We start from the raw sequence: 21374 nt of genomic DNA on the forward strand, positions 1-21374 counted from the left end.
ATTTTCATAGTTATTTATTTTATTATATTTATTCTGATAACTTTGATTTTTCAAATATATTTTAGGGTGGGTTATAGGTGCAAAACTCCAAAATATATGTTATTGCCCCATAAAAATATGATATATCAATGTATGATATGTTATTCATCTTTGGTATTTCACCAGATAAGTTTATCAAACTCTGCCTTTTCCTTTCATCCACAAGACTATCAGTTAATCATAAGCATCAGCTTAGTTGTTTTCATACCTTCACGGCCATATCTATGGTAAATACTTTAATTATCAGTTTTATTAGAAAAACTTGCATTTATAGGCAATGTCTGAAGCATCATTTCATTAGAGCAATAGGTGATCATTTTTTCTAGAAAAACAAATGTCTGAAGTTAGATGAAAGACAAACAAATACCTCCCTGGTGGCCTAGGGGTTAAAATCTCAGCTCTATCAAGCTATAACCAGCCACTGCGGCATGAATTTGATCCTCAAACAGGGCGCTAACCCACAAGGCAGAGCAGACCTCTCCTGTCTCACCTGCTGCTCCCCTCAACAGTGTATTTCAGTAGGTCCACCTGTCCTGCTCCCCTACTCTGTCTCTGGTGAATCTTCTTACCCTCACACCTGTGGCCTATACCCCAGTTCTTGTATGCATAAATAAATAAAAACAAATCTTTAATAAAAAAAACAAGGAAATAATGATTTCACTTTATAATTAACCTGTATACACTCACCCAAATCACATCAATTCCTTTACATGAGTACTACTTTCACATTATATAACAAGTTATTAACAGAAAACACACAAGCCAGAAAACTTATGGCCTTAAACATCACATCAACCATGAGCTTTTCTTAATTTTTGAAGACATAAAAATAAAAATCATTTCATATAACAGCATACAAACTACATACCTTTATAAAGTGGTGGGATAGTCAAACTAATTCCCAGGTTTTAGCTGAAATGACCATCAAAAGTGCTCAGATTGTATCTACCTTGTTTTGGGGCAATTTGCCTCCTTGAGCCTAAGCAGAGGACAATATTAAAAGCCATGATGATCCTCACTGACACTGTGATGTAAATGAATGTGTGGCTTTTTGGGCCTCAAATGGTAACAAAACTTCCCGTGTTCACTGAGTGAGCATGAGCCGTGGTTTCCACTTCATTGCCTGTGGTCTGTGGTTTGTTATTTCACTTTCTAGACTATCAAGTGAGTTTACTTTGTCTCCAGATTTTTGCTCTCAGGGCCTGAGGAGGCCTGAGCCTTCCTGTCCAGGACCCAAGAATTCTTCATACTGGGCAGGGTGGTCTCTGTCCACGTCCCTGACACGTGGTCATCATTTTGCTTCAATAATCTGTGATTCTTAAATCTGTCCCAAGCCCTGAGTTACACCCACCTTTCCCCACACACCACTTGGACATAACCCTCAAAACTATTCCGGTACTAGCCGACCCAGAGTCTGTCCTCACAGATTTTCTGTGCCCCCTGGACTGGCCCCTGGATCCCCTCCTTGGTTTCCTTGCTCCTCCATTCAGGTACCAGAGATATTGTCCTGGAAGCTGGGAAAGGCCCCCCCTCTGTGTCCTGGCGTCTCACCAGCCCCTGAGACCTGCCCTCCAGGCAGGTGCCCGACTGCAGGGACAGGAAGAGAAACTGCTGGGCATGGATAAGGGTGACTAATCCATAGGATCTCTTCCCTCCAACTTGTGGGTGCAGGCACCTTCCCCTCCAAATTCCGAGACCCAAAAGGGGCGCCTTTTGGCTACAGGTCAGAGATGACAAAAAGGGGTGCTTTTCCTGTTATTCTCTTCCAGGTGGGTAATGAGGCCTCCACTGCCTGCTCATCCCTGGACTGTGTCCTCAGATCTTTTGAACTCCTGCCTGGCCAGCTCATAAACTAGAGAACAGAGAAATCCTGGAGGAGGCTGGGAGTATGAATTCCAATTCTTACACCAAAATCAAGGCAGGAGGTAAAATGCTGGAGGCTAAAGTGAGAGACTCACAGCAGCTAATGGGGAAGCTGCCTTTGTTCTCAGTGACACCAAGTGAAAAACAAGGCCTTTGGGAAGCTAATGTAAATCTCCTGTCTCAGTTTAAAGCCAAAAAACAAGTATTTCTTATAAATTCAAACTTAAAACAAATGTTTTCTTATTAAAGAAATTTACCAGGACCCCCAAATTATCAGGGCCCAGTGGGCCTGTTAAAAACCAATAGGGGGGCCTCCCTGGTGGCACAGCGGTTGAGCGCTGGGTTGCGAAGCTGCCCTCAGCCTCTGCAGGGCCGGCTCGATCCCCAGCTGCTGGGCGAGGGTCCCACATGGCGCGCAGACCTCTCTTGCTGCCCGCTGCTCCCCTCAGCAGTGTACTTGGTCAGTTTGCCTGTTCTGCTCCCTGCTCTGGCTCTGGTGAATTCTCTCACTCTCCTGCACTTCTGACTGTACCCAGTGCTTGTATAAATAAATTTCGAAAAAAACAAAAACCAGTAGGGTGTCCCACACATTCTGGAAAGTTGTGTCCTCACAGTTGGTCAACTCAAAGTATTTTTTAATTTCTACTTTGATCTCTTCTTTAATCCAATGGTCTTTCCGTAGTGTGGGTTTCAATCTCCATGAAGTGGAAAGTTCCTCCTTTCTTTTCATGGTTTATTTCTGGTTTGATGCCTTTTTATGATCAGAGAAGATAGTTGGAATGATTTTGATCTTAATGTATCTGTTGATGTTTGTCTTGTGGCCCAATATGCGATCGATTCTAGAGAATGATCCATGCACATTTCAGAAAAATGTGTACTTGGATTTTTTTTGGGTAGAGTGTCCGATAGATGTCTGTTAAACCCATGAGGACTAGGTCTTTATTTAGGGCTCTAGTGTCCTTGTTCATTTTTGGTTTCATTGATCTGTCCATTGGTGAGAGTGGGTTGTTGAAGTCTCCTTCAATGTTCTTTTCTCTAACTTCTGTTTTCAGAGCTGATAACAGTTGTCTTATAGATGTTGGTGCTCCTTCGCTTGGTGAGTGTACCTGCACTGCTATGATTATTGCTGCACTATTTACAATAGGTAAGATTTGGAAAGAATCCAAATGCCCAAAAATAGATGATTGGATGAAGAAGATGTGGTTTACATACACAATGGAATACTATTCAACAATCCAAAAAGATAAACTAATGCCATTCACAGCATGGATGGAACATGGATGGAACTAGAAGGGATTATGCTCAGTGAAATAAGTCAGAACGAAAAAGAAAAATATTGCATGGTTTCCCTTATAGGATTGAATATATGGGAAAAAAATAAGGGATTGGGAAAAAATAATAACAATAAAAAAAACCAAAAAACACAAAAACAGGCAACTATAAATCAGAGGCATTCTGCAGGGGAGGAGGAGGGAGTGGGATCAAAACAAGTGTGGAAAGTGCCCAAGGGACTAAACTATGGTAATGGGGCCTTAGAGAATTGGTGGTGGAATTTTATGGGGACTAGACCTGAGAAAAGAAGGTAAACATTGTACAAAATGAACAATGATATAAAATTTTTATAAATAAATGAATAATTAAAAATAAAACACTAGGGTGGGGGCCTTTCTGGTGGCGCAAGGGTTAAATCTCAGCAGTTAAGCACTATCACCAGCCACTGCAGCATGCATTTGATCCCAAGCCAGGGAGCTGACTCATATGACAAAGCAGACCTCTCCTGACTCACCTGCTGCTCCCCTCAGCAGTGTATTTCATTCAGTCTGCCTCTTCTGCTCCCCACTTTGCTAAGGGTGAATCCTCTCACTACCCCCCACCACACACACACCTCTGGCCTACACCCCAGTTCCTGTATGCATGAATAAATTAAAAAGAAACCATTAGGGTGTCTGTTGGCCTAAAAGTCTCAGGGTAGGCTATGTGGTGTAAAGTGAAGACTCCGGGACTTTTTTTTTTTTTATTTCTTTTTTTTTTAGATTTATTTATTTATGCATACAAGAGCTGGGGTACAGGCCAGAGGTGTGGGGTGGTGAGAGGATTCCCTCTTTTGAATCACTTTCTGTTTCCACTCTGATGTGAATATTAATCACAGGCCCCAGGGCTTTGCTACTCCTGACCTTACTCATTATCTTGGAGAGAGTTACTTAGGCGCAGCAGACCTAAGTAATGACCTCAAGTTAGTAAAAACTGCTTAAAAGTTAAATTAATAAAAAATTTCTCCATGTCTTAACAAATAAAAACTAATTAAAATTTAGTAGTTTAATTTAAAATGTATTTGCTTCAAAATTCTACAATCTAGGAAAAATACTAGGGTGTTATAAATCTGAATACAGGTCCTCCTGGTGGTGCAGGTGGTTGAGTGCAGCGCTGTGAAGCTGTCCACAGCCTCTGCAACGCGGGTTTGATCCTGGCCCGCCAGCAAGAATCCCACTTGGCACTTCAGACCTCTCCTTTCTTGCCCGCTGCTCCCCTCAGCAGTGTATTTCGTCAGTCTGCCTGTTCTGTTTCCCACTCTGTCTCCAGTGAATCCTCTCACCCTTCCGCACATCTGGCCTGTACCCCGGTTCTTGTATAAATAAAATAAATCTTGGGCCTCCCAGGTGGCGCAGCAGTTGAGTGCTGGGTTGCGAGGCTGCCCACAGCCTCTACAGCGCTGGTCACTGGAGGAGGGTCCCACATGGCGCGCAGACTTCTCCCGCCACCCGCTGCTCCCCTTATCAGTGTACTTCGGTCCTTCTGCCTGCTCTGCTCCCTGCTCTGACTCTGGTGAATTCTCTCACCCTCCCGCGCTTCTGACTGTACCCAGTGCTTGTATAAATAAATAAATAAAATAAATAAATAAATCTTTAAAAAAAATAAAATAAATCTTAAAAAAAAATCTGAACACAAGTAAGGCTAAATGCATGTTTTTTTTTTTTTTTATAAATTTTATTGTTATATTCCCCATACAATTGCAGCCCCCCCATTCTGACCCCAATCCCTCCCCTCCCGCCCCCGCCCCCCTAAAATTGTCTCTGGTTCATAGTTTTTTGTTGATTTTGATTTTCACTTTCTTATAGTTATTCATTTTCCTGGTCCCTTATTTAAGTTTTCTAGATTCCTGCTATGAGTGAGACCATCCGGTATTTTTCTTTTTCTTTTTGGCTTATTTCGCTGAGCATGATCCCTTCCAGCGCCATCCATGTTGCTGCAAATTGCATGTGTTTATCTTTTTTGAATGCTGAGTAATATTCCATGGTATATATGTACCACATCTTCTTGATCCAGTCATCTATTTTTGGGCATTTGGGTTGTTTCCAAAGCTTAGCTATTGTAAACAGTGCTGCTATAAACATAGGGGTGCAGGTGTTCTTTGGAATTGATGTTTAAATGCATGTTTTTTAAAAAAGGGTTTAATATCAAAATAAAACTGGCTATCTTTGAAATAAAATATTATATAAATGGAAAAGAAAAAGAAAATATTTAAAGTCTAAGAAAGATATCATAAAAAATTTTTATGCGGTCTTTTAACTCACTAGAATAGCATTAAAGCTAAACTTTAATATTTTTAATGTCCTTATGTGATGCTGTTATAGAGCAGCCCCGATATTAAACGGGTTCCTGGCTGTGGGTCCTCACCCGCGCGCTTTAAAGAGACTTATGAATACTCTACTACAGACACACACAAAAGGGTTAATAAAAGGTTTATTTACAAGAGAAAAAGAAAATAAGGAAAAGGTACAACTCAGGGAGAAAATAGGGAAATAAAGTCTTTAATGCGTCCTACCCGATCCAACGACCTGGAAACCCAAAGTCACTCCCAGAGCTGGCCAGACGCTGCAAGCTGGCCGAGAGCCCAAAATGGAGAGCCCCCCAAAGCCCAGGTGTCTGCCTTTTGTATCCACCTGGCTGCTTAACCCCACCCTCAGGTCCCAGCCACCTTCCCTTTGGTGGTGATGGGATTTGGAGTTCCCAGTGTCTTTGGCTTTGACCTGGGGTGGGGGTGGAGTCCACAAAGCCTATATGGAATTTGCTTTGGGACATCCTTTTCCCCCTAACAATTCCCCCCTTTCACTTGTTGCCACCATTTCCATGGTGATGAAGATCGAATATATGGAGGTTGGGATGCAGTCTCAGATGAACATTTTGTCAGGTTCCAGTGTGAAAGAAAAAACAGTCTCTCCAGGTATTTGTCCATTGTGGAAAGCAAAAAGTCCTCCACTCTAGGAAAAATAGTTCATCAGTTTAAGCCAAAAAAAAAAAAATCTGGAGACGTTAGCCAAAACAAGACAACAGATATATAAAAATTACAGGAAAAAAAAATCTTAAAATGGTTCAACTGATGTAAAAAAAAAAAGAAAAACACAAATTTTCTCAACCTTGATCCCAAACTTTTAATAGCAAAGCAAAAGTTTGCAAACTAAAACAACAGACACCCTTCCTGCAACCTTTGGAGTGCCGGCTAGGCACCACACAGCTCCAGCACAGCTTCCTGTACATGGAAGAGTGTCCAATCCCTCTCCTTGGTCGTGACCTTTTAAGTAAGCTCAATGCACGAATTATATTCTCACCCAAAAATCAGAGGCTTCACCTACAGGTTCCTCCAGAGCATGCTCTGCGGTTCCAGATGTTGCTTACTCAAGATGCTCCACCAAAAAGTGAAATTTTACCTCCAGAAATTGTTGAAAGAGTAAGTAAAGGGGTATGGGCTGATGGAACCCCAGGACGTGCGAAAAATGCGGAGCCTGTAAAGATAGAAGTGATAGAGGGGAGCAAAACCCCGAGAAGGAAACAATACCCCTTAAGGGAGGAGGCCTTGAGAGGAATTGAGCCAGTATTGAAAAGGTTCCTTCAATCTGGACTCATTCGGCCCTGTCGCTCACCGTACAATACTCCAATTCTGCCAGTGAAGAAACCCCATACAGGCGAGTACCGTTTTGTCCAAGATTTAAGGGCTATTAATGACATTGTTCAGGATTTACATCCCACTGTGCCTAATCCGTACACCCTATTAACTGCCATACCTGGTGACTATGGGTGGTTTTCAGTATTAGACCTGAAGGATGCCTTTTTCTGTATTCCAATTGATGTCCAGGATCAACTGCTTTTTGCCTTTGAGTGGCAGGACCCTAAGTCCAAGAGCACTCTCCAGTATTGCTGGACTGTGCTTCCACAGGGATTTAAGAACTCCCCAACTATTTTTGGGGAAATACTGGCCAGGGATCTCAGGAAGGTTCAACTAAACCAGGGTGTCTTATTGCAATATGTAGATGATTTATTGATTGCAAGTCCAGACTACGAATCTTGTCTGGAAAATACCATAGTGGTACTGAACCACCTGGCAAAATGTGGCTACAAAGTGTCACCTAACAAGGCACAGATATGCAAACAAACTGTGACGTATTTGGGGTTTGAAATCAAGAAAGGCAGACGGAGCCTGATGACGGAAAGAAAACAGGTAATTTCAGCCCTTAGAATCCCCAGTAACCGGCGACAGTTGCGCGGATTTTTGGGTATGGCTGGGTTTTGTAGGATTTGGATTCCTAATTTTGGACTAATAGCAAAACCTTTATATGATGCTCTCAAAGGCCTGGACTCTGAACCTTTGTCTTGGACTCCGGAATGTCAAAAGGCTTTTGATGAAATAAAAGTAAAGTTGATTTCAGCACCAGCATTAGGACTTCCGGATCTTAGGAAGCCATTCAGACTTTATGTACATGAGAGACAGGGGGTTGCCCTAGGAGTGCTGATCCAATTGTTGGGACCAGAAATGCAGCCCGTTGCATATCTGTCCAAACAATTGGACCACACTACTAAGGGATGGCCTTCATGCTTGCGTGCCGTGGCTGCCACTTGTGACCTCCTACATGAGGCAGAGAAGTTTACATTGGGTCAGCCCATCACTGTGTGTGTGCCACATCAGGTCTTGACGTTGCTGGAGCAGAAGGGTGGACTATGGTTAACCGCTGGGCGAATGGGAAAATATCAAGCAGCTCTGTTGGAAAATCCTAATGTGAAACTGCAGGTTTCTAATTCCCTGAATCCTGCCACACTGCTTCCAAGCAATGCAGACGGACTTGAGGATGACACTTTAATCCATAACTGTTTAGAAACCATAGACACAGTGTATGCCAGCCGACCAGATCTAACGGACCAACCTCTGCCGGATCCAGAGTGGGAGCTATTTACAGATGGCAGCAGCTTTATGGATCAAGGCCGTCGATGTGCTGGATATGCAGTGGTGACGTTCCAGAACACCGTGGAAGCCAAGGCCCTTCCGGCAGGTACATCAGCACAGAAAGCCGAATTAATAGCCCTGACCCGTGCCTTGGAACTCTCAAAAGGTAAAAGAGTCAATATATTTACCGACTCAAAATACTCTTTTATGATTCTCCACATGCATGGGGCCATTTGGAAGGAGCGGGGACTTCTTACGGCTAGCAACAAGGATGTCAAACACCCATTAGAAATCCTGGCCTTGTTAAAGGCAGTAGCTTTACCATCAGCTGTCGCTGTGATGCACTGTCCCGGCCACCAAAAGGGTGGGTCTGACTTGGCAAAGGGCAACAGGGCAGCTGATCGGGCAGCTAAGGCCGCTGCCCGTTCTGCCCTCCAGGGTGCACTCATCCCTCTTGTGGACCTGACTCAGTATGCTCCTGAATACACCGAGCAGGATGAGGAGAGAGCTCGTGCATGGGGATTTACTGAATTTGACCCCAGCTCTACTTGGAGAGTAAACTCCCATGGGATGATACTCCTCCCGGAGGCCCTGGTATATCCGGTGCTCAAACATCTTCACGAAGGATCCCACTATGGGAGAGATGCCTTATTAGAAACTGTGCGCCCATATTTGAAGGGACCATATTTGCATAGAATAGCACAACGGATCACCCGAGGTTGTCAACTATGTGCCAGGAATAACCCCAAGACTGACTCCCACCCCAGAGCCGTTGGGGTTCAATATCGAGGCAAGTGCCCTTTTGAGGACTGGCAGGTGGACTTTACACAAATGCCTAGAACAACAGGCAACTTCAAATACCTGTTGGTTTTTGTGGATACGTTCTCGGGATGGGTGGAAGCATTTCCCACAAAGACAGAAAAAGCTTCTGAGGTTGCAAAACAGCTGCTGAAGGAGATAACCCCTTGCTTTGGGTTGCTGGACTCTATCCAGAGTGATAATGGGCCAGCATTTGTCTCTGACGTTACTCATGCAATAAGCAATGTGTTACAGATCAACTGGAAATTGCGTGCTGCATGGAGACCACAGTCTTCTGGACAAACGGAGAAAATGAATCACACCTTAAAGAAAACCTTGGCGAAACTGTGCCAAGAAACACAGCTTCGTTGGGACCAGGTACTATCCCTTGCCCTCCTCCGCATAAGAGTGGCACCTAGAAGTGGGCTACAATTAAGCCCCTTTGAAATTGTGTTTGGAAGACCCTTCCAGGCCTCAGTTCTGAAAGCCAGTCCAGAAATAGCTCAAGATTGCCGGATCACACAATATGTGAAACACATCCAGGAGGTTCTGGCAGTAATTCATAACTTTGCAAACTCAAGGATCTCTATGCCTCCTGATCAACCATTGCATCCCTTCAAACCTGGAGATCAGGTCTTACTGAAGACCTGGCAGAGTGGGGATGCCCAAAACCAGTTGTCAGAAAAATGGACTGGTCCATATGACGTTTTGCTAAGCACACATACTTCTCTGAAACTTGCAGGAATAAAACCCTGGGTACATCATTCCAGAGTTAAGAAAGCGCCAGAAGGAACGGACCCAGAGACGAAGTCCCATTGGTCTTGTGAACCCATTGAAGACTTGAGATATTTATTTAAGAAACAGAAAGAAACTTGAATGTTACTGACTTCTTTTCCAGTTATTGTTGCAAGATACCCAAGAACTCGTTTTTTTTTTTCTGAAGAAACCCTGAGAAGAAAAAACTACCATGCTCTAACCAATCTCTTCCTTGCAAAGTTTGGGAGATGTGACATAACATCTAGGATCATGCATATGCTGACAGTATTTTTTTTCTTTCATACAAAGGTTTTTAATCTTGATTTTGTTATTTCCTATCAACTTTTGTTTTTTTTTTTACTTTGAAGGTTTTTTGTTTCCCTGCTTGTTTTTTTATTGTTACTTTGGCCTATCAGACAAACTGCAGTTGCACGGGATATCCCAGATGAATGGTAACTAAAGAGCTCTTTGTGTCTATATGTTGTCTGTCAGTATGTCCTTGTGTCTAACCCTCTTGACCTCCAGTGATCGACAAATTGGTATACATGGTGCCCATAGATGTTGGAAAAAAAAAAAAAAAAAAAAAGAGTCTCCAGTTATGAGAAAAACAAAAAGTTATGGTTTGATTGTCAACATTGTGCTCCTGAACTAAGCCGGTGCCTTCATAGAGATTGAATATTGTTGTTTCTATTACTTTTCTGATATTTATGGCAAAGCTTCCCAGAAATCTAAATTCAAGTACAAATTTGGTGGCCTGTCATTTGACTGATGCAAGGAAATTTTGTGGAACCTCAGTAGAGCTCCTGAGACACTCCACGAAGTTTCTCCTTTTCCTCCTGAGAAAGCATTAGATGAATTTGTTCTATTTGGCTTTTACCTAATGAAGTAAAACTGGAAGGGAAGCATTGCCACTTGGGAAAATGGTAAAACTTTGGTATGTACAATATGTTAACAGTAGTATCGGGTATGTATGTAAATTGTCAATGGTGATTGTCACCTTGTAATATTGTATAATTCAATTGTTTCACATCTATAGAAATTGTTTCTGGAAATATAGGGAGAAAAGGTCTCAACAGATTCCTATTGATGGAACTGTTGAGAGTAAAAAAAAACTTTCCTACAAAGGACTCAATAGACCTGGAAATACACCTGACATTTACTAAGGTTTCTTTGACATACTGGAACTTTTTTTTTTATGCATTTCTGTCCTGACTCCACGAAGTTTTTTTTTTGTTTTGTTTTGTTTTGTTTTGAGTAACCAGGATCTGCAGAAAGGTTGTAATTTTTTTCCAGCAAAACTAACTTGTCACATTTTCTCTCCCCTTGATACCAACACAGCATACAAATAGTGGTAGTAATTTTTGCTACTTATCTTAGAGTCTGTTTTTGCATAACTTCCATAGGGATTTTGTCTGTTTTAACAAAAAATTGGACGTGAGTTTGATTGTGTGGCTTTGTGTGGAGTTCTTCCAGAAAGTTGAAAAAGCTGAACCAAGAAGAGGAGAACCTGTTTGCTTTGTTTGTAGGGTTCCAGAGACCTCCAAAGAAGGTCTTGCCTTGCCTTTGAGGAAGCTTGCCTCCATTGGCAGGACTGGACAACCCGGCCAACAAAAATGCCCTGGTACCCTCGAGAAAAGGAAAGCCCAGGTGGAGTCTGATGAGACGAACTTTGTACCTGAAGCCTACGTCAACTGGATGCCAATGGTTCGCTCTGATCCTATATGGAGTATTTCAACAAAGCCAGCTAAAAATTGCTGTTAGTTATTTCTGCCCTGTGATTTTATGCAAAAATAGGAAAAATGGTTTAAAAGTAGATTTAATTTGCAAACTTTTGCTATGCTGTTAAAGTTTGGGATCAAGGTTGAGAGAATTCGTTTTTGCATAAGTTGAACCATTTTAACATTTTTTCCCTGTGATTTTGATATATTTGCTGTTTTGTTTTAGCTAACGCTCCAATTTTTTTTTCTTTTGGCTGGTATAATGGACTATTTTTCAGAATGGAAAACTGTCATACTGGACATTCATAGACAATGCTGCTGACTAATTGTTGCTTCTCTTACACAAATTGTAACCCTAAAAAAGACTGTCTCCTAAGACTACACCCTGAGATTGTGCCACCATAGATATGGTGGAATAAAAATTAAAAGGGGGGATTGTAACAGGGTGGTCCCCAGGAAAGGGGGAGGTTCCCTGCCCCACCCAAGGGAGGGTGGAGCTGAGCAGGAAGAGAAGAAGCTGCAGAAGAGACTGAGGAAGGAAGCAGGATGGAGCAAGGAGACCTGGAGGAGGCGCATGGAGCCTAGAGACACGTGAAGAAACTGTGCTTGTCTTTTGGTCGTGGACTGGGTGACACAGATGTGGGTGAGACCCGTGGGGAGGTGACAGTGGCAGCTTTTATCTGGATGTTGATTTTGCTCTTTTCCTTCCGGGCTTGTCCGGTTGTTTGTGACCCTTTTCTGGGGGTCCCCACTGGAAGATGTTTTAGACTTGTAGCAGGCTTTGGGGCCTTGTTCTGGGCCGATCCCATTTGGATGGACTTTTACCCACGAGGGGACGGGTAACTCTGGATGCTTCATTTAGAAACTAGACTCTTTGCCTTACCTGTATTGTTTCCTAGTTTTATTAAAGTTCCTTCCCATTAAAGTCTCCTATGTTTTGTGTTGATGCGGCGGATGGCAGAACCCATGTAGAATAGGCAGGTTTGCGGGGTTTGGGCTGCCCCTCTCCCTGTCCTATAACAATACCAAACTGAAATTTTTGATTTGTAAGAAGAACTAAAGTATTCTTGGACTGTCTTTACTAACTTTTAATAATCCTGTCAGCATTGCTAAGCTTTATCAGAAAATAGATCTGCTCTTAAAAATCTTTGTCACTGGAATTAAGTGTTTTTAAAAATCTGTATATTTCATAATGCTATACATAGGAATAAAATCCTATACATAGGATTATGAAATATTCCAAATAGTATTCTGAAATAGTAAAGTAAATATTCTAAAATAGTAAAGTTTTTTTCTTTAAGGTCTTGAAAGGTCAAAATCAACAGGTAACTATAAACCAGAGACACACTGCGTGGGGGGGGGGGGCGGGGAGAAGGGAGTAGGATCAAGGGGGGGGTGGGAATTTTACAGGGGACTATAACAAGTTGAAAATGCATACATTGTACAAAACTTAAAAATGATGTAAAAATATATAAAATAATTTTTAAAAAGTCTTGAAAGGACTCCCAAGACATCTGATGAAATTGTTTTTCTTGTAAACAAATTGGGTCAATTTGAGTGTATTAAAACCAGTCAAGGACCTCCCCAATGGCCCAGCGGGTGTAAGCTGTCCACAGCCTCTGCAGTGCAGGTTCGATTCCCACATGGTGTGGCAGACCTCTCCTGTCTTGCCCGCTGCTTACCTCAGCAGTGTATTTCAGTCCTTCGGCCTGTTCTGCTCCCTGCTCTGTCTCTGGTGGATTCTCTCACCCTCCTGTGCCTCTGGCCTGTACCCCAGTGCTTTTATAAATAAATAAAATCTTTTAAAAAAATAAAATAAAATAAAATAAAACCAGTCAAGAAACATTTTTTTTTGCCATTAAAAAAATGGTTACACTTTTTCAGCATGAAAATAAACTAATAGGGAACCTCCCTGGTGGCACAAGGGGTTAAGACACAACACTATTAATTCTTGAGTAATGGTTATCCATATTGGGTTGTTTGTTGTTTGACTTATAGAGGTTCCATTCCTATGGAATGGAATGTAAAGGAAAGTGTTTTGTTTTAAATCACACACACATTTTGTATTACATTTATTGTTTTCCCCAGGCATAGTTAAGTATGTGTATGCGCAGACATGGAACAAGTGAAAAATCAAGTGGAGTAAAATGTTAACAAAGGGAAAATCCTATATGGGTGGTCCTTTTGTTTTTGTAACTATCAGTTTGAAGATGTTATCAAATAAAAATATTAATAAAAAATGAAAATTAATTGTTAAATCACTTAATACTAAATTTATCTGATTTTTTTCTTCAGGGCATATTGTTTTCAAAAGAAATTGTAAACTCCCTGAATGCTGCACCTCCCCCTGCAGTGACCTTTAGGGCTAACCGGCCCTAGGTCCGGCTGGGCAACCAGCGCGCAGGGGGAGAACAGCAAAACCCTACTTACCTGCTGCACCTCCCCCCGCAGTGATCTTTAGGAATGGCTTTCGCCACGGTCCCTAGATCCGGCTGGGCAACCAGGCGCGCGGGGGGGGGGGGGGGGGGGGGGGGGGGGGGGGGGGGGGGGCGGAGAACAGCCTGAAGCAGAGGAAGTTCAGCGGAAGTTCCCTAAAAAGACAGAAGCTTATCAAAAGATAACGACCACCAAGAACCACTATAAGAAAGCTAAAAATCTTATCCTGTCTTTCTAGAACTACAAACTTTAATCCCTTATCTGTCTTTCTAAACTTCCTTCTTTCTTCTATAATGGTCATTGTTTGTTATGTAGATCACCTCCCTGATGGTGATAGACTGAGCCCATGAGCAAGCTAATTTCATTGATATTCATTCCTGTGCTTTTGGAAAACATATATATATACTGGTCACAAACTTAAAGAAAATTACACTCAGATTTTCACTCTTGAAGTGTGTCTGTTTGTCATTTCTTTAGCCGACGCCCTGACCACCCTGCACGCTTCTCTCAACCCTGAGGTGGCCTCATCGTCTACTGCTGTGCTGGTCCGCGGCACCTGAACACAAGAATTACACGGTATTTTGTTTGGTTACCCCTTTGTAAAGCATGTGACTCTGTAGCTATTTTATATCAAATACATTCAATAATACTTGTTGATTTTAATCTTACTTTTGTGATAATAAAATTTGCTTTTCATTATTAAAAAATAAATTCCAGAAAATAAAAAAAAGATGCAGCACTATGAAGCTGTCTGCAGCCACTGCAGCACAGGTTTGATCCCTGGCCAGGGAGCTGATGTACATGGCACAGCAGACCTCTCCTGTCTTGTCTGTCGCTCCCCTCAGCAATGTGTTTCAGTCAGTCTGCCTGTTCTGTTCCCCACTCTATCTCTGGAGAATCCTCTCTCCCCCCACACCTTTGGCCTGTACCCCAGTTCTTGTATGAATAAATATATAAATCTTAAAAAAATAAACCAATAAGAATGTTCTAAAATTTATGAGTTCTTAAAACATCATACATTCTGGTGGGTGCTGCCTGGATCTGGCCTTACAGCAGCACCCATGTGATCACCTGCCTCCTTCAGGGCTCATATAAAACAACTGTTAAGCCCTTCAACTCTAACACACTGAGGAAGGTTACTCAGGAGCCCAATAAAAGTTCTGCATTACTTCAAGCTGAGAATTTGCTGAGGCCATAAAAAATATATACTAATCTGGCCCCAGGGACTGTAAAAAATGAAGCCATTCTAGCAGTCGCTTCATTAGCCAGTCTTGCCCTGGATCCAGAGCCTCAGACCCCTTTCTCACACTTTTGGGTATGACCTTCAGGGTCAACAGTGACAGGGAGACCAGCCAGACTAAATGAGGAGAGGAAGAAAGACCCAGTATATATCAGCAGCCATTGGCAGTGGCCCCACCTTAGACACCCGAGACCTCATGTGTGCCCAGGGTGCTCGGGACTCAGCCGCTTAAAGGGCCTGAAGCAACCGGGACATTTCAGCCTCAAGTGTCCAAAGAGACCGCCCCAGGGCCATGTCCTCTGTACCATCACACAGGGTGTGGGAAAAGGGACTGTCCCACTCTCTACTGAGGCGGGGCAGACAAACTACAGGCCAGACTGGAGGACAAACAGACCATAAGCGCCTCTGGCTGTGAAGACCCCAGTGCAAGAAGAAAAGACATTCTTTAATGAAGCCCAGAGGTGAGACAGGCTCCCCCATGTACTATCTCTAAGGACAAGCCTCGGTGACCCCATAAATCTCTCTTTTAAGAGAGAGATCACCTTCCTGGTGAACACAGGGGCCACTTACTTGGCCATGCTCCAATTTTCCACCCCAACCTACTAGTCAGCCTGTCCTCCTCCCTGGTATTGATGCCAACCCCAGCCAGGCTGCTTTATAGTGCCCTGCCCTGCTCACTGCAAGGTTGATGTTATACACCGAGGGTTGGTCTTGCCTTCCTGTCCCATTCATTGGAACAAGATCATATAACCACATTCCAAGCCAGCCTCTAATCAGTCATCTGCACAGCCAGCGTCCACATCAGGCAGACACGGCCTCTGCAGCCACAGACAGTGAGGATGGACATCAAGGGCAGAGATGCCTAGAGACCCCTCTCCCCACATGGGCGCTGCAGACACGGGGGTAAGGGCGCTGCAGACACCTCCAGGACCCCATTAGAGCTGCTCTTCCACCCTAGGGTGCAAGTGACCTGCAGACCACCCCCTCCTGAGACCCGCTTCTCTCCTGGGAAGGAGAAGCCACACTTTCCCCTTTGCCTCCAGAGTGGCATGAGCAGTAAAGGTGCTCTGAGTGCGCTGTAAGAGAATGATAAATTGTTTCAATAATATTCATGAATAATAATAGCATGGGCCACCAAGGAGGTGCAGGGGTTAAAGTCTCAGCGCTATCAAACTATCAGCAGCCACTGCAGCATGAGTTGAATCCTTGACCAGGGAGCTGACCCACACGGTGCAGCAGACCTCTCCTGTCTCGCCTGCTGCTCCCCTCAGCAGTGTATTTCAGTTGATCTGCCTGTTCTGCTCCCCACTCTGTCTCTGGTGAATCCTCTCACCCCCTGAACCTCTGGCCTACACCCCAGGTCTTGTATGCATAAATAAATAAAAAATACATCTTTAAAAAATAATTATAATAATGGTAGACCTTGCTGCAGAGGCGAAACTGAGCCACAGATCGCTGACATGAACTGCTCTGAGTCTACGCAGGGTTAAGTTAGCCCTGGGGCTCCTGTGTCCATCAATGATGCTCTGATCTCAGTATCATTCTCTAGAAGTGGGAGAGGTCCTGGAGGGACACACCTCACTTGAGACCCTGGGTCCTCACAGATGGGAACTGTGGGAGTCTCTCTACTGAGTCATGAGCTCCTCCCGGAATACTGGACAGCAAGCCCCTGTGCTGGGGGAGAGGCTGCTCCTCAGACACGCCACTGATGGTGACACTGTCTTATGGGAACACTCACCCTGGGGTGGCTGGAGAGTCCTTGAGGGAAAGGGAAGAATCTCTCTGGGCCCTGTGGGTCATCTTCCTGTGAGCCAGTTCTGGGCTTTCACACCCCAGAAAGCAAACTGACCCTGCAGAAATATCCCAAAGACAGAGGTGACCTTGGATATCAAAAAGGACAGGTGACCGTCACTAGTGCAGAAAAACAGGCCATTATATTTTTCTTTTTAAGAAATTTGAAAGAGAAACAGCCCCAATCTTTGGTTTCTGAGAACACCGGCAGACCTCACCTTTTCTCCAGCAGAGACACAGCTTTCCCACAGTCGCTCATTAGAACAGGCTTGAAATTGGGCATCAGGGACCCTATCATATTAGTCCAATGTTGGCATCAGTGATGGGATAGGTGTGTCAGCCTCCCCACATCACAGCGTGTGGGTCATGAGGATGGAAGGTCTGTGTTCCCCATGTGTCCCTCGATCTGCCCAATGATGCCAAGAGGAGCCGTGGCAGGTGCTCCAGGCCCTAATCACCATCCATTTCCAGCCACAGCCCCCATGCCCAGATCCTGACTATGCAGGGTGTCCTCGCATAAGCAGCCTGGATCCCTGTGAAAGGCCTACAAGCACCCTGAACTCCCAGCAAAAACCTGAGTGCATGATGCTGTGCTGGGGAAAGAGACTTCCCTTCTCACAGACCAAGAACAGATGACAACCCTGAGCTCAGGAAAAGGACTAAGCCAGGCCCCGGCCAGGCTAAAGAAAACACCAGATGCATTTGAGCCAGCCTGTCTGTCTCAGCTGTCACCAGAGAGCTAGAACTTGGGCTCTCAGCAGAGGCAGCTCAGTGCTGTTTTATGCTCTTCTTTCTAATTATATTTCAAGTTCCTTCCCACAAAGGCCCTAGGAGCCCTCAGGTCAAGTACGCCCTGTGCTGGGTCCTGTGCTGTCTGCACACGTGCTTGGGGCACACGTGCTTGGGGAGCCACATTCATCTCCAGGAGGGAAGACATGACAGGGCAGGTCTCCCTCCCCCGTGACGTGAGTCCTCTGCTCACTAGAGGAGGCAGCAGAGGCCCCTGAGGAGACACGTGGGGACTCTCCTTGAGGGAAGGGCCTGTATGGCCTTTCTGTGTTCCTCATGTGTCTCCAGATCTGCCCACTGATGCCAAGAGGAGCCGTGGCAGGTGCACGTGCAGGCACGGCCTGCACCACCGCCTTTCCTCTGACACTTTCCCTCCAGTTTCTTAAGATACAGTAGAAAATAATCCAAATCTAAGCTCCAGATTTTCCAAAAACAAAACACGTGCTGACAAAGCTTTGTGCTTTACGGGGCTCTGGGCTGAGCTGAGCTGCTGGAAGCGCTGATGATCGCCCCCTCGTCCGCCAGGCAGCGTCTCCCTGAGGAAGCCCCTCGACTCTTAGCAGTGGGGGTACACAGAGAACCCCTGGGATGCTTCACAGGAAGGCAAATTCCTGGACGAGATCTTCCAAACAAGGGACCCCAAGTTCCCCAGATGCCTCAGTCACTGTGTTGTCTGTGGTAACACAATCTCATTCCTGCCCTTGGCTCCTCACCTTTGAGGACAATCCCCAGACAGACCTCAGCATCAGGAAACCCCGGTGACATAAGAGCCTGCGGTGTGAGTAGATGAAGCACTTTCATGAGCTGGGGGGTTACTCTGACAAAGACTCATGGGATGTGTTTCAAAGGGGTTCTGCAAGGGTGTCCCCACAGTACCTCACCCCAGTGAGCCTTTGGATGCGAGCAATGTGAGCCAAGCAGCATGTATCCAAGTCCTGGGGTTTCACTTCTATTGTCTGAGGCTTGGGGACGCTGTTGCCACCAGAAATCATGCAGAAATCATCCTTGTCCTCGAAGGCTGTGGTTTTAATAAGATCAAGGGAGCAAAGGTGAGTTCACTGACGGATTAAGACTGAGGACTGGAGCCTGGTGCAGCCTCCTCAGCACCCCCAAACAGCTCTGGCAAAGCTGTTCAAATTCTGAGCCTCACGATGAGAATTTTATAGAGTCCACAGGAAAACATCTTACACTTCAAGGATTTTTACAGAGAACAGCCCGTTAACAGGCGTGTAGTCTGTGCACTGAGGAGAAAGGAGCCTTATCTCCAGGAGCCGGGGTGTGAGCAGGGCCATTCGCTTGAGCTCTGTCCTTACTGGAAGTTACTGATCTGCGGGGAGACAGCTTTTTGGTGTTGCTGACGCGGCTTCTCAGTAAGGCCAGGCCAGCTGTGTCTTGGCTCTTGGGCGCGCCCTTGGATGAGACCAGGCAGATGGACCCTTTTATTATTGATTTTACTTTACAGTCCTAAGTTCTTTCCCTCCCTCTGTTTCTTCTTTTCCAAAAGTGCCTGCTTTGTCTGGGCGGCCTGGATGACCCGATAAGCCTCCTTTTTCAGGGAATTTTCTGGAACCAAAGGGATCCTCCTTCCTGGTCTTGCTCTGTCTTCCCCAGTGCTGCAGTGATTGTTCATGTGCGGCCTCCTCTGCTTTAACTTGACATGACCGTGAGGATGATGGCAGAGGCTGATGTGGTAGATCTTCCCTCCATCATGGTAGTTCTGGTTGGGGCCTCTGTGCCTCCTCTCCCATCTGATGACTCTCAGCAGAAAACACAGGCCATGGAGGTCCATGGTGAAGGACTGTGGGTGCTTGGGTGGTGGGTGTGATGTGGGCACCTGCTTCTGGGGGGTGTGAGCCTGATTCCTAAGCCATGTACAGGGTCTTAAATCAGTGAAACTTCAATAGTAGGGGGTCGGGGAACAAGGTAAAGAAAGTAGAACACCTCTCCCAAAAGAAACAAAGTGTCTACCCATAATTCTATATCCACCAGAAATGTCCTTTGAGAGTGAAGACAAAATAGTTCTTCAGATAAACAAAAACACAGGTTGTGTCCCCAAGGGTCTACCCCGTGTAAAATGGTAAAGGGCATTTTCCAGGCTGCAGGCAAATGATACAAGATGGAAACTCAGACTCTCAGAGAAGAGAAAGAGGATCAGAAATGCAAATATCTATCACACTTTTTTTGTTGTTCCCTTTCTCATCACTTAATATACAAAACGTGGTTTAAAATGAGAATTAAAACATTCCCGGGGGCCTCCCCTGGTGGCGCAGCGGTTGAGCTCTGGGTTGCGAGGCTGCCTGCAGCTTCTGCAGCGCCAGTTCGATCCCCGGCCACCGGTGAGGGTCCCACAAAAAAAATTAAAAAAATTCCCAGGATTTGTCACCTATGGAAATACATAACATGTAACACCATCAACATGAAAGATACAGAGTACACATGTCTAAATATTTGCAAGATTCCTACACTTGTGTCAACCTATATATTATTAATAGGAAGTGGACTGTTAGGTTAAGGATGTATAATTCCAAGGACTACAAAAATAATCATGTGTCTTCCTGGATGCTGCCTGCAGAGGTAGCTGCTATCACCCACCTGGCACCAGGGCTGCCCTCTGACCCCCTCAAGAAGCCCAGGTTTGTCAAAAGGAGACCAACAAGTTCATGCTGCACCAGGCAGACCAACAGGTCAAAATTAAGGGTAACTGGAAGCAACCAAGTGGCATGGATGCAACAGAATAGAGAGCCCAGAAATAAAGCCACACATAAATGGACAACTAATATTTGACAAAAGAGCAAAGAATATGCAATGGAACACGGACAATTTGTTCAATAAATGGTGCTGGGAAAACTGGACCACCACATGCCAAAGAATGAAACTAGACCACTATCTCTCACCATGGACAAAAGTTAACTCAAAATGGATAAAAGATCTGGACATAAAATCTGAAACAATAAAATATATAGAATACAGGTAATACACCACAAGACATACATCTCAGTGCCATCTTTAAAGAATCATCACCCAAAACAAAGAAAGTCAAGGAAAAGATAAACACCTGGGATTACATCAAACTGAAAAGCTTCTGTACAGCAAAAAAGACATTAACCAAAACAAAGAGACACCCCACTGATTGGGAAAAATCTTTGCACACCATGCAACTGATAAGGGACTGATCACAAAGATATACAAAGAGCTCACATGATTCAACAAAAACAAAGTAAATAGGGCCTCCCTGGTGGCGCGGCGGTTGAGCACTGGTTGCGAAGCTGCCCGCAGCCTCTACAGCGCCGGTTCGATCCCCAGTTGCTCCCCGGCCACCGGAGGAGGGTCCCGCATGGCACGCAGACCTCTCCTGCCGCCTGCTGCTCCCCTCAGCAGTGTACTTTGGTCTTTCTGCTTGCTCTGCTCCCCGCTCTGGCTCTGGTGAATTCTCTCACCCTCCCGCACTTCTGACTGTACCCAGTGCTGTATAAATAAATAAATATATCTTTTTAAAAAATAAAATAAAATAAATGGGATCCCCTGATCCAATTTAAAAAAAAGTAAATAATCTAGTCAAGAAATGGGCAGAAGAACTTAAAAGACACTTCTACAAAGAAGAAATGCAAATGGCCAACAGACATATGAAAAAATGTTCAACATCCCTTATAATCAGAGAAATGCAAATCAAATCTACAATGAGATACCACCTTACACCAGTAAGAATGGCACATTTCAAAAAAAACTAGCA

At 44.4% G+C, this 21374-nt stretch overlaps 1 pseudogene; it reads right to left on the bottom strand.

Annotated features, from left to right (window-relative positions):
- Positions 1-21374, bottom strand: part of LOC119251166 (class I histocompatibility antigen, Gogo-OKO alpha chain-like) — a 194944-nt pseudogene that overhangs the window by 22575 nt on the left and 150995 nt on the right.

The sequence above is a fragment of the Talpa occidentalis genome, unplaced genomic scaffold, assembly GCF_014898055.3.
Source record: "Talpa occidentalis isolate TD23 unplaced genomic scaffold, MPIMG_talOcc4v2.1 talOcc4.2, whole genome shotgun sequence".
In the NCBI taxonomy this organism is placed as follows: domain Eukaryota; kingdom Metazoa; phylum Chordata; class Mammalia; order Eulipotyphla; family Talpidae; genus Talpa; species Talpa occidentalis.